Source organism: Triticum dicoccoides, chromosome 6B (assembly GCF_002162155.2).
Source record: "Triticum dicoccoides isolate Atlit2015 ecotype Zavitan chromosome 6B, WEW_v2.0, whole genome shotgun sequence".
NCBI classification, from domain to species: domain Eukaryota; kingdom Viridiplantae; phylum Streptophyta; class Magnoliopsida; order Poales; family Poaceae; genus Triticum; species Triticum dicoccoides.
Window position 1 is genome coordinate 335,082,464 of NC_041391.1, and position 11,395 is coordinate 335,093,858.

Below are 11,395 nucleotides of genomic sequence, written 5' to 3' on the forward strand. Positions count from 1 at the left end.
CCGCCAGTGCTCCTTTGAGTGTTGGTCCGAACTAGAGCCACTTGCAGCGCCACCTCGGGGAAACTTGAGGATTGGTTTTAGTTGTACGTAGTGTTCATCCGGTGTGCCCTGAGAACAAGATATGTGCAGCTCCTATCGGGATTTGTCGGCACATCGGGCGGCTTTGCTAGTCTTGTTTTACCATTGTCGAAATGTCTTGTAAACCGGAATTCCGAGACTGATCGGGTCTTCCCGGGAGATGGAATATCCTTCATTGACCATGAGAGCTTGTGATGGGCTAAGTTGGGACACCCCTGCAGGGTGTAAACTTTTGAGAGTCATGCCCGCGGTTATGTGGCAGATGGGAATTTGTTAATATCCGGTTGTAGAGAACTTGACACTTGATTTAATTAAAATGCATCAACCGTGTGTGTAGCCATGATGGTCTCTTTTCGGCGGAGTCCGGGAAGTGAACACGGTCTTTGTGTTATGATTGTGCGTAAGTAGTTTCAGGATCACTTCTTGATCACTTCTAGCTTCTCGACCGTTCCGTTGCTTCTATTCTCGCTCTTATTTGCGTATGTTAGCCACCATATTTGCTTAGTGCTTGCTGCAACTCCACCTCATTACCACTTCCTACCCATAAGCTTAAATAGTCTTGATCTTGCGGATTTTGAGATTGCTGAGTCCTCGTGACTCACCAGATACTATCACAACAGTTGCAGGTGCCGATGATACCAGTGCAGGTGATGCAACCGAGCTCAGATGGGACCTCAATGAAGATCTTGGTCCTTGCTATGTTTTGTTTCATGTTGATTAGTAGTGGAGCCCAGTTGGGACGATCGGGGATCTAGCAGTTGGGTTATCTTCTTTTCTTTTGGCTTCATCCGTAGTCGGACTATGTGTGTGCCCTGAATGATGTATGAATTATATGTTCATTGTGTGAAGTGGCGATTGTAAGCCAACTCTTTATCCCATTCTTATTCATTACATGGGATTGTGTGAAGATGACCCTTCTTGCGACAAAACCACCATGCGGTTATGCCTCTAAGTCGTGCCTCGACAAGTGAGAGATATACCTGCATCGTGGGTGTGACACCCAGTACCACTATTCCCTGGCTAGCCGCTCCAGCACCGACAACCTTCTCCCCCGTAGCCGAACGTGAACCGTGCATCATCCATATGAGCCGTGATTGGAGCAATCTCCCAATGATATCCTCGACCGTTGTTGTTCGTGTATGGATATGTTGAGCGCCCTGTGGCTGGCTGCATGCTCGAGGGACATGCAAACGGCCATCATCGAAGCGAGGCCTAAGCTTTTCAAGACAACCTGCTTGCTGCTATCTGGTCTTGCGAGATTTGCTCACCATGATATGGAGGCGTACATGATGCCCCTCGACTTCAACCCGATCTCCATTAGCCGAAACTTCTTTGCAGGTATGTACTGGGTCGCCGTACATCATTTTCCTTGACTTCGATCCAATCACCATCGCCCGAAACTTCTTCGCAGGTATGTACTGGGTCGGAATGAACTCCCACTGGATGGCTGCCTTCAGAGAAGACAGTAAGAAGTTGGTGCTCATGAACTTCCAGACCTCCCATGAGATTATCCTTCCTCCGTCGGATTATATAGAGTTTTACCATCGTGGTCCAAGTCATCTAGATTACCACGTCAGTTGGACGGACCTTGTTTTGCAGAAGATTGTAATTTGCCAAGTGCCCACACGACATGCGAATTACGCAGACTTCAAGCTAATTGCGTTGTTTGACCGCGGACTCGCCTATCTTTATGCCGGTGCCTTCTTTAGCTGGAGACAACTCAGCTCGCAGTGGATCATCGTCAAAGCCGATGCACACTTCTATGATGGTATTGAACACAATGGCATCATCTGCGCGATCGACAAAGCAGATGGCACCACGTATTGCTGGGACAGCGTGTGTAAGTTGTTTCCTTCTCATGTTAATGGTGACACCATGACACTGTTTGAACTTTTGGTGATGATTGGCATATCCCTGTTTGAGCAAAATTTGAGTAGAACTATGGAAATGTATTAGAGATGCCGTAAATCGGCTATATTTGGAATGAGTTAATTCATGCGATGTGACCATGTCATTATAGCCAATTTGTACCCCTGAATAATCAAACGGTTAGGAATATATGGATATTTTCCTTATTTTACAGTAATCTATATACTACTACTAAATATGAGTGTGTATCAATGGCCATGTTAGTTTCCTCATTTTCATGATGTAGAAACATGCACCACACTGTTGGTTTCATCTAACCATATGTTAGGGAAGTAAATGTGCATATGGAAACTCTATATTTGGAAGTAGTGAAATCCTATAATGCTTACCATGTGTACATACCTATATTCACCCTTCAGCAATCAATGGCTAGAATAATATCCTCACAAAAAAAATCCCATAGAACACGAGTATATAACAATGCATGGTCTGTTTGTTACCTTGAAGAATTTGTTTGTGAGGACAGACCATGATTACATAACATGCATGACATGGTAGTTTCATGTGAAGAATCGATTGTGAGATAACATGAGTATAACCATGCATGGCACTTCTATTTTCAAACCCAGTATACATTTCCCTGTATTTTCCTCCCAGTTCCAACAGGGGCATATCAATGCTTTTTCTTGCATTATCCTACTCATACACTGAACAATGCTGATCTTACGTTAACAATGTCTGTCCTTTTTGATATGATGCAGTGTCCCTACAGTTACTGCCCTTTGTAATCACACCACCTTTGCCAAAAACAGGGAAGCACAACTGGTTCCTCGCTCAGTTAGACGACGACAAAAGACTGATGATCATTCGGACACATGAGCCGGAAAAGTTATATTGCAAAAACACCACTGTATACAAGCACCGTGAAATATGTGAGTATCCGGACAGTGGTTGTTACGTCTATGAGCAGGATACCAGCTTGTTGGGGCCTTCAGGATTTTTGAGTTGGAGGCGGGTAAACAGCCTTGGTTCACACTCTCTGTTTCTCGGACTCAATTATTTGATTAACCAGAAGATCTCCGTTGCCAAGGACCTTGATGGCAGAGAGGCTCTGTTTGCTATGGAAAATTGTGTCTACATGGCGAGCCCTAGGAATTCTGGAGCAAACTCCCCTGATTGTCAACGATACAGCCTGCAGCCAAAAAAGGTGAGAATGACAAAGGCATCCAGATTAACTTTGATCCTTGGATGTCTCAATTACGACAGGCAGTGATGTGGTTCAATCCTTCAGGTTGATAGGTAATTGGGATGTTGCATCGAAAGGGTGGAGTACTGGTGTCTCCTGATCACTAGTCACTGAAGCGGGGCTGCAAATTATGATGGTGTTGGATCATCCCTCTTCGAATGACTTGTTGTCTTTGCTGCTTGTTCTGGATGGGTAGTTCTCTCTTTTGTTATGCATGTTCCTTGTCATTTGGTCATCCTCGTCTATGTCACTCTTACTATGTAATAGTTGCCTCTGTTTAGAATGTCAATCTCGTCTGGATCACGAGAGTTTGAGCACTGCAGATGGGTGCGTTTTGGTGGTGTAGCAAGACTTCATGAACTATCATGTCTTGCTGTTTATGTCAGTAGTAGTCACTAGTCAGTGTTTGAATGTTGTATACATCGTTGTTTCGAACTGTTTATTGTCTCGAACTACTGGTGGGCTAAATGAGGGCATCACCATTCTCCAACGTTCAGAGTATATCTCCTTTTTTGAAGTTATAATTTGAGCTTAGTGTCTTTTCAATGATGTACACTTGTTTGGGACAGTGAGGTGTTGTTGAATATGGGCCGAGTAGTAATGCAATGCCAAACAGGTCAATTATGACTCTCAGGCCGGGCTCTCAAAAGATCCTCAAAAAAAGGCCGGGCTCTCCAAAAAAGAAAGAATAAGGACTCTTAGGCCGACATGTGGGCGCCACCGGTGTTTTCGTGCGCTTGCGCACCGAGAGCATATTGGTGTGTGTTCGAATTTCATGCTACCTTTTCATCCCCAATCTCCCGCCCCTCCCCCACCTCTGGAATCTCGATTCCTACTCCAGTTCCCCCAAATCCCCCTCTTGTACTCCCTGTACTCAAGCACACTATCATGTCGTCGGTCAACGCGGATCTTCGAGCCGGAGATCCTGAGGTCCATCCAGCCTTGAATCGATGCGTGCTGTCGCTCAATAGTGGCATGGTGGCGCTTGATGACCAGTTTGCTAGCAAAGTGCTAATGGTAACCATCAATTGCGACCGGCCTCCCGTCTCGCCGGGCGACCTTGTCAAAGCTCTTGGCATTGCGCACGGCATCCAAATAAGTGACTTGCTCATTGAAGTCTATCCGCCACTGGCTGATTTCTTCGTTAGGTTCTGGACAACTTTCGACTGCAGTCGTGTGTTCGAATCTTCCCGGCGTTTGTTCTGCGACGGCGCGCTGGTGAGCTTTGATCGGTGGCACCCTGGATGGGGCTCAGTGCCCTCTAAGCATGATTTTTTAACAAAGCTTACCTTCCACGGCATGCCTCGACATGCTTGGAACAACGAGTCCATGAATGAGCTTATCAACGACCATGGAGGTGAGCTCATAAGTATGTTTGTTCCTCCAGACAGCTGGGCTCTGACGGTTATGGCATGGATGAAGAAGCCATCCACCATACCGAAGGTGATTGGTGTTGAGATACCGGTGCAAGAACCGGGGTTGTACTATTAGTCGCCACCAAGGACGCCGCGGACCATGTTAGGGATGTACCTGTATTGAGTGTTCGTGCATGTCGAAGAAGTGGTCAATCCATCAATCAAAGTCCTGCCGCCACCGCTGGTGCCAGGGTCCATCAACAACGTCCATTACAGGAGTCAATGTCAGACTTTCCCCGTGTTGCTCGGAACGATGGATGGCACAGGGCCTATTCCATCGTGTGGCGGAGGGCACTGCTCCTTTGGGAGAAGAGGCATGTTTGGCTGCCTGGATGTGCTCTAATTTGAGGTAACAACTCAATTTTGTCAGATACTAGTTAAATACGAGCTATGGGTGTGAAGCACTGATGTGCCAGTACATTTTATTGTGAACTGTTCTAATTTTGTACCTGGACTTCTTTTAGAAAGGGTTGTATGTCAACTTAATGTTCTAGCATAACTTATTGTGTTCTCTGTCATTTTGTTTGCACAACATTCAAGATATTCCTCGTCATTGATAAATACGATGAACCGTTATGTACGAGTTCGTTGGTTTCAACATAGCCCTACCCGTAGCGATCCACTGCTTCCATCCTGATTGTGCCGCCTGCGTGAAATTTTTGTATGCAAGTTCAGTGTGCTATGATGTTCTCTATGATTGTGTCAACTATATAAGTTTTTACTGAGCATTAGCAATGCATATGGCTGAAAGATGTATTTACGAGCATCGAATGATGGGTCTCTCTCTCTTTCTCTCTCTCTCTCTCACACACACACACACGCACGCACACACGCACACATGCACAAGTAGGACCCGTTGAATATTTCTTTGCTCGTGACAGCTTTTAATCAGGTTACACTGTAATCTAACTTTTTTCTTAAGTTATTAATTGAGCTCAATGACTTCAAAAAGTTGTCCAGAAGCCTTGTTTGGGCCTTTTTGGCGTCGCTAAATCTGGGCTGAGTAGCCATGTTAGGTTGTACTGTACTACACATTCCTTTTTTTTCAACATCAGCAATGCAACTAGTGTCAGTGTGAAAACTGGCGGATCTCGGATAGGGGGTCCCGAACTGTGCGTCTAAGGGCGATGGTAACAGGAGACAGGAGACGATGTTTACCCAGGTCGGGCCCTCTCTATGGATGTAATACCCTACTTCCTTCTTGATTGATCTTGATGAATATGGGTATTTCAAGAGTTGATCTACCACGAGATCTTAATTGCTAAAACCCTAGAAGTCTAGCCTATGTGATTATGATTGTGCCCTATGGACTAAACCCACCAGTTTATATAGACACTGGAGGGGGCTAGGGTTATACAAAGTCGGTTACAGAGAAAGGAATTTACATATCCGAATCGCCAAGCTTGCCTTCCACGCCAAGGAGAGTCCCATCCGGACATGGGAAGAAGTCTTCTATCTTGTATCTTCATAGCCCAACAGTCCGGCCCATGTATATAGTTCGGCTGTCTGAGGACCCCTTAATCCAGGACTCCCTCAACTGGGCCGACAGTTGTACACAATATCCGGGTTAACTTGTTATTCTCCGCCCCGCTGGGCTGCAAACTTTCCGGCTTAACAAGAAAATGGACTTTAAGAAATAATAAATGAGATGTAATTATAATAACTGGGCAGTAACTATAAAAAATGCACCAAACACATAATTAGTTTAAAAATATATTATTTTTGGAATTTGAAAATTTTAATTTCATTAATTGTTGCGCGCGCAATTTTTCATTGGATTTTAACGTAATACAACTTTATTTTGAAATTATATTTAATCTGACTAGAAATTTCGAATAAAAATATTTCGGATCCCATCAAAATGTGGCAATTTTTTTTTGAATTCTGTTTTGAGCGGTTGGTTGAAATTATTAATCATTATCCTAGCTAGAAAATGGGTTGTACTTTTAACAAACTGTGAATGGGTTGTAGTAAATTCCATTAGAATTCAAAAATGGGTTGTACATTCTTACAAATTGCAAATGGGCTATATGTTCTCTGCCACACACTTGTGGGCCTTCTAAGTTGATGCGTCCCCTAAAAAAACTAAGTTGACGCGTATGCAAGGCTTTGTCAACTTATAGTCAACACACGGTTCTAGCATATGTGGCTGTTGGATGTCCATCCAACGGATGTCGTGCTTCTTCTTCAATCTCGAATATTCTTGCTTCAGCCGCCCAAAAAATGATTCCTCCCCTGACATCTGGGACGCACCGTTTTGGAGGTTGACATGTGGGCCTACTAAGTTGACGCATCCCAAGGGCTTTGTCAACTTAGTCAATATAAACGATTCTAGCTGTAGTGACCGTACGATGTCCATCCAACGGCCGCAGTGCTTCTTCAACCTCTGGCCTTCTTGCTCCAGCCTCCCAAAGCAGCGCCGGTCGTGCCGTGTGCTCCTGCCTCCCGTGGCCGGCTGTGATGCCGGGGAGGCCTCACTACCCCCTACTACTCCCACCGCTGGCCAGGCCATCCCTCTACTCACCCACACCCCCTGTTATTCTGCGGCGACGGCAGCCTCACACCGCAGCCGAACCAGTGAACGCTCGTACTCCTCTCCGCGCGGGCTTCCACTGCCGTGTCTTCCCCGGCTCCAAGTCGTTCCCTTCCTAGGCCTTGTCGTCGGCCACCTCCCTGGTGCTCTCGTCGCGGCGTGGTCAACATGGTCAAGGATGACTTCCATCAAAAGAGTACTGTACGTGGAGAGGCTGACAGCTGGGTCCACGGCAGCCTCAAGGAAGTGCCTCCTTATTACACGCAAAATAATTATTCCTCCACCTGACAGCAGGGACGCACCGGATGGGCCACCATATTTTGTGAAAAAACATTTCCCCCCTGACTGCTGCGACCCACCAGCTACATCTTCGCACGCAACAGCCCGGACCAATGGGGATTTTCCATGTGTAAAATTATCATTGGCCAGAGGAAACACATGTTGCCTCACCGTTGGGACAGATGTCATCCACTCATTGCACATGATGCGCCTATGATAGGCCGACACATGGCACGGCCCAACAGTGGCCCATTCCGGTAAAAAAGGTCAGCCCAGTAAAAATTAGCAGGCCGGCCTATATAAGGCCTACTTGTGTCAGGTCAAGGTAACCCAACGGCCCATACGAGATGTGCCAATTCGGCCTGTCAACGGCCCGTCAAAGATTTGACACCATTGCAGCCCATCGTCAGTTCGAGCCCGTTAACAGCCCACTATATATTTGGGATCAATATCGGCCAGATGTGATTTCGGCCTGTTAACGGCCCATTCAAGGGATGGGCCAATTTTCAGGATGTACATCTTTCGGCATTTTAGCGACCCATTTAAGTGTTGGGCTAATTTCCGGCCCGGTGTGTCTTTCAGCCTGTTAACGGCCCATAAATCAGTTGGGCCATTTGTAGTCGGACCTGAGTTTTGGCCTTTTAGCGACCCATTTAAGTGTTGGGCTAATTCTCGGCCCTGTGTGTCTTTCAGCCTGTTGACGACCCATAAATGAGTTGGGCCATTTGTAGTCGGACCTGAGTTTTGGCCTTTTAACGGCCCATGCCCTTCATGGTCCAATACCAACCTGATTTCTCTTTCAGCCTGCTAAAGGCCCACAACACAGTTGGGCCATTTACAATACGACCTGACTTTCAGCCTCTTAGCTACCCATGCTCTTCATGGTCTGGTACCAGCCTGATGTCTCTTTCGGCCTGCTAAAGGCCCACAGTATAGTTGGACCATATGTAGCCTGACCTTAGTAACGACCTGTTAACGGCCCGTGAAATCAAATGGGCCCACCTATTGCCCGCTTCGATGTCGGCTGTTAACGGCCCGGGAGGTAAGAGGGTCGACCATTAACTTTTGGCCTAGTAACGGCCCATTAACTTAATGGGCCCACTAAAGTTCATACATGTCTTTAGGCCAAATTAGATAATTTGAGCCCATTACGACGAGCAATTATGCACAGGACCAAAACCGATCTAGCAAAGGTATGGCATACAGGGAAAAACATTGCACATCCAGCATATATTACAGGAAATTACATCCACTGGGCAATCAAATATTGATGCCAGTGCAAATAAATGAATAGAACCTAACAATCTACAATGCCACAATCTGCAACCTCAGGACGGATGACGCCCATAAGCATGTGGGCAAGTTCTTGTTTCTTTGCTACACTATCTCTAAAAACATTGATCAGTTGTTGTTGCGCATGAATCTGCACCTCTGATTCCTCCACAATTTCTATCATTGCTTCAGCCATTAATTGGTTCACAAACATACATTTTTTCCATTGCATTCGAGACAGAGGAAACTGAACAAATTCATATGGCGATTTTGGCAGGCTTGTATTATTGATAGTGGAGAGTGTCTCAACCACTGCATCATAACATAAATTAGGAGGGGAACCAAACGGATTAATCATGAGTTATTTCCATATTATCTAGCCTAGATTTATTTGAAAGAAACAATGGGGTTGCCTTGCTGTTTTTAGAGTTTGTCTTCTTATCTTTAGCAGCCTGCACCAAATTAACACACTAGCATTGCTATCATTGGCCCAGTCAGATAATAGGAAAACAACATTGACACAACGAACGTATGGGCAACTAGCCTACACCAAATTAACACAATATGGCACAACTATCATCAGCCAGGTAAGGTAATACGAAAGCAACATTGACACAATGAATGAATGGGCAACCAGAGCAGCACTACACTTCAGTAATGTGCATGATATGAGATAGTACACTCATGCAGCTCAGTATGCAAAACTACCAGACAGGTTTCCTTACAAAAATCAACATTGGCACCTTTAACATTTTGTTACAACTAATTTTAGATGAGATAAAGGTTGGATTCACGCCGATTAACAAAATACATGCTGATGTAAAAGTATAGTGATATACAATAGGTACTTACATCGGCATTGGAGCACAGAGAATTCCCGCAAGATATTTTCCTCGAATACAATCCCCATGGAGGAAGTCTTCTATCATTTAACCTTATTTTCTAAAAGAGAGATGGGTAAGAAACATGTAGAAAATATGATCAGAATACTATAAAATTTCATGATGCGAGGATACACACACGCTTCTTAGAATGGAGTTGACATCCTTTTGCTGGACTGGAGCAGACTAGTTTTTTGGCCACTGGAATCTGCTTATTATCAGTGGGAGTTGGGTTTCTCTGTGATGGAGCAGTATCTATGAAAAATGGAGTTGGTTTATTATCTCCTGGCGTTTGGATCTTTTGCAAAGACCTAGTTTGTAACCCTTCAGATTCTAACATAGCCGTCTTCTCCTTGCATGCCTTATATAGAAGAATGGTGCTTCAATTATAAAACATGCTACAGCAGAGATGGAATAGGTACTGAAGAATAGAAAGGCATGACATATTGACATGTATTCCCTCCATCCGGAAATAAATGGATGGGTCTAGGCGTATTTCAGTTCTAGATACATCTAGTTTTATCCATTTCTGCGACTTGTAATCCGGACGGAGGGAGTATGATGTAAGAGCTAGGGATACGACAGGACAACACAGTAAAAAAACAATGAAAACCCACTGCAGAACCAAAGTATTCAAACCCACTGATATGAGATAGTACACTCATGCAGCTTAGGATGCAAAACTACCACGTAGTTTTCCTTACAAAAATCAACATTGTGGCCTTTAATCATTCATTTTGCTACAACTAAATTTAGATCAGATAAAGGTTGGATTCATGCTGATTAACAAAATACATCCTGATGTAAAAATATAGTGATATACAACAGGTACTTACAACTGCATTGGAGCACAGAGATCCTGCAAAATCTTTCCTCACAGATGACACCAGTGTAGAAATTCTTCTATCTGTTAAGCTTATTTTCTAAAAGAGAGATGGGTAAGAAACACGTAGAAAATATGATCAGCATGCTATAAAATTTCATGATGCAAGGATACGCACACGCTTCTTAGAATGGAGTTGACATATTTTTGCTGGACTGGAGCGGACTAGTTCTTTGGCCACTGGAATCTGCTTTTCAGTAGGAGTTGGGTTTCTCTGTGCTGGAGCAGTATCTATAAAAACTTGAGTTGGTTTACTATCTCCTGGCGTTTGGATCTTTTGCAAAGACCTGGTTTGTAACCCTTCAGATTGTAACATAGTCGTCTTCCCCTTGCATGCTTTGTATAGAAGAATGGTGCTTCAATTATAAAACATGCTACAGCAAAGAGATGGAATAGGTACTGAAGAATAGAAAGGCATGACATATTGACATGTATTCCCTCCATAGGGAAAAAATGGATGGGTCTAGGCGTATTTCAGCTCTAGATACATCCTTTTTTATCCATTTCGGCAACATGTAATCCGGACGGAGGGAGTATGGTGTAAGAGCTAGGGATATGACAGGACAATACAGTAAAAAACACTAGTTGAATGTAAAACTGTATGCTAGTGGAATACATAAAGAAAAAACTAAGGCAACATACACGTGTATGATTGGGAAACTAAGATGACATTGCTATAGACCACTAGAACAACACTTCAATGTAAAAAAACATGGTATGGTAGACAGATGAAGTACATACTGATGAATAACAATGCATAAGATATTCAGAAGTATGATGTCGAAATTGAGCAGATGGCATTGCGATAGAGTAGAATGACAGTACTTGAATTTGAAAACATGTTATCATGAATGGAATAGGTACTAAAAAACAGGAAGGCATGACATATTTACATGCATGATCAGCATGCTAAGCACATGGCATTGCAACAGAGTAGCT